The sequence below is a fragment of the Erinaceus europaeus genome, chromosome 9 (assembly GCF_950295315.1).
Source record: "Erinaceus europaeus chromosome 9, mEriEur2.1, whole genome shotgun sequence".
Taxonomy (NCBI): domain Eukaryota; kingdom Metazoa; phylum Chordata; class Mammalia; order Eulipotyphla; family Erinaceidae; genus Erinaceus; species Erinaceus europaeus.
Genome location: NC_080170.1, coordinates 17,136,357 through 17,139,409, shown reverse-complemented (window position 1 = coordinate 17,139,409; position 3,053 = coordinate 17,136,357). Strand labels below are relative to the sequence as shown.

Below are 3,053 nucleotides of genomic sequence, written 5' to 3'. Positions count from 1 at the left end.
ATTGATTTATTGAATAACCAGAAGTTGAGAGGGACGGTGGTTATAGAGAGGGAGAAAGACAGAGAGACGCCTGCAGCACTGCTTCCCCATTCTTGAAGTTTTCCCCCTGCAGGTGGACACAGGGGACTCTAACCTGGCTCCTTGTGACATGTAACATGTGAGCTCAACCAGATGTGCCACCGTTGAATCCTATGACTAGAATACTTCAGTCAATAGGAAATTGCAAATACACTGTTGCCTGCCCATCTAACCAAAGACATGCAGCACCCATGTAGGTGAAACCCCAAACTCACAGGTATATGATACCTGTATGTATTTGCAGCCATTATTACAGCCCAATTTATTTGCTACACAATAGACATTCATCATAAATATTTGTAAAATTCACATTGCAGCTGTCATTTTCTGTCCAAAAACTGCAAAGTGCCGTCTTCATGTCCCTGTTTCTCAGACTATAAATGAAAGGATTTAGGCTGGGAGGTAATACAGAATACATCACAGACATAAAGAGATTCAGTGATGATGAAGAATAGGCAGCTGAACTGAAATATGCCAAAAATGTGGAAAAGAGGAATTAAATCACCACAGTGAGGTGGGGAAAGCAGGGGGAGAAGGATTTCAACCTGCCTTGGTCAGAAGGTATTCTCCGAACTGCAGAGAAAAGATGAACATAGGAAATGACCATGAAAATGAAGCAAACAAAAACAAACAGCTAGCTACAATAAATGCATATTCTAGAATTTCATCCCCAAAACAAGTGTGAGCAGGGAGAGACATCACAGAAGAACTGAGGCACTACATTGGGGCCACAGAAACAGGGAGAGAATGTCCCTGCCTCATGGAGGGATCTATAGACACAGTCTCTGAGCCACGCCACCGTTACCATCTGTACACAGGACCTTTGTTCATGATGGTCTCATAGTGCACAAGGTGGCAGATGGCAGCATAACAGTCACTAGCAGGAGAGCATACTCTGTGCCTGCCAAAAAGAGGACCAGGAAAACCTGAGAGGCACAGCCCACAAAGGAGATGGAGTGGCTGTTGGTCAGGGTGTTCATGATGCACGTGGAGACAGTGGTGGAAATGTAGCAGATGCCAATCAAAGACAAGATCTTCAGGAAGAAGTACATGGGGGAATGGGGCTGCTGGTCAAGGGAGGTGAGAGTGACAATGAGCAGGTCCCCAGCAGAGCTGCCAGGTAAACCTGAAAGAACACAGAGGCACAGGGTCTCTATACACCTGGTCATTAGAGATTCCCATGAGCAGAAATTCAGTCACAAAAGTCACATTGCTTCATTTCTCAGGCAAGAGTTTTTTTCTGTGGAAGAAAAGATATCAGAGGCTCAATCAGTTGTGTTCATTCCATTTACTCTGCTTTCTCTCAATTCTTCACATGACGTGATCTAGAGTGATAGGTGGCTCATCAGAGCAAAAACACAGTACACAGTTTCTTCTGTTGTGATATTTATGGAGAGAAAATTTAAATATGAATGGCGTTAAGGGCAATATCATGAGAAAGAAAAATGTAGCAAAATGGTGCCTATTGTCTCTCCAGAAACAGGAAGGATGTTGTCTCCATTCTGATCAGAGTGGTTATAGTTACAAAGCCTTGGGAAGCAATATGACTAGAATGTATCTAACATCTTCCAGAGCAATTGAAATTGAATGCAAAATATGTGTTTCCTTTGATTACATCCAGGTACTCTTGAGGAATAATCTTGAATTTCACTCTTGACAAAACACTAATGTACACACACATGCAAAAATATGGTGGTCTGAGAACACAAAATTAAGGATGTTCTTCAGCAGATCCTGTACATTTCTTAGTCTATCAAAGAGAGAAAACATGGAAGGGAAATAAATTACCTCACCAAATAATTAAGTGAGCAGATAGAAATATGCAAATTATTCTCCTCTCAAGCCAGAAGTAGCAGCTGAGATATCTACTATGAAAATGATCGCATTCCATTTTTGGCTCTCCATTCTCCTGTTAGATTGTCAAGGAGGAAATCAGAAGAGGCGGTGAACACCGAGAGATGGGGCATGATTTTCTGTTTCATCCCTTAGTTCTATGTCCTCATTAGAGTGGCGCAATAGTCTGTGTGAGGTACAAACTCTTCACAAGGACTCTTACACTTAGCAGTGGCTGTGGATTCCTTATCTCAGCAGCTGAAGTACCAGCACAATTCCTGTGGGGTCCTGTCGGCTGCCACTTTCGCTGAGATGTTACAGCACTGGGTCAAGGTCATTCCTCCTTTGCTCACACAGATCTCCATTATGTAATTAGGATGGGAACTAAGGAGGAGAATGCTCATTATTTTCTCCAAAAAGAAATTCATCCCTCAGGAAGTAGAGGGAAATCTTAATCATTTTTCAGTAGCATATCTGATTCAAATATATGAAGTCAGTAGATACTTTGACCCAGTAGAGCACACGGCTTACCATCTAGGATGCCCTGAATGTGATCACTAGCACCACAGAGGACGACACTGAAGCAGCTTCGTGATGTTCGCCTGTGCTGTGTGCTTCTCTGTCTCTTCTCTCCACTTACTCTTGCTGCTAAAAAATTAATGAATGGGGGACAGGTGGTGGCACAGTTGGTTAAGTGTGCAAGGACCCATGTTCAAGCCTCTGGTCCCCCACCTGCAGGGGGTAAGCTTCATAAATGGTGAAGCAAGGCTGCAGGTATATCTACCTCTTCCTCTCTCTACTTTCTTCTCCTATCTGAATTTCTCTTTAACTCTACCCAATAATAAACAGAAATATAGGGTTGTTTTTTTTTTTTTACTTTTTTTTTAATAATGAATGCAGTTTATTGTGGGTGATGGCTCATTATGTGAGAGTGTTTGGAATGTTACCATGATTAGAAGAAATTATGCAATTGGAACACTTAAAGAAAAATATCTGTATCCTCTTTTCAGATAGAGAGGCAGAGAGAGAGAAAGACAGAGTGTCAGAGAAAGAGACAGAAAGACCACAGGACCAAAGCTTCCTTCAGCGTACTGGAGGCATGCTCAAATTTGGCAACATTGTGTGGCAGTGCAATACAATGC

General features: G+C 42.3%; 1 pseudogene; it reads right to left on the bottom strand.

Annotated features, from left to right (window-relative positions):
- Positions 1-340: 340 nt before the first annotated feature.
- On the bottom strand, positions 341-2,276 carry LOC132540160 (olfactory receptor 14A16-like; annotated as a pseudogene).
- Between the last annotated feature and the right edge of the window lie 777 nt (positions 2,277-3,053).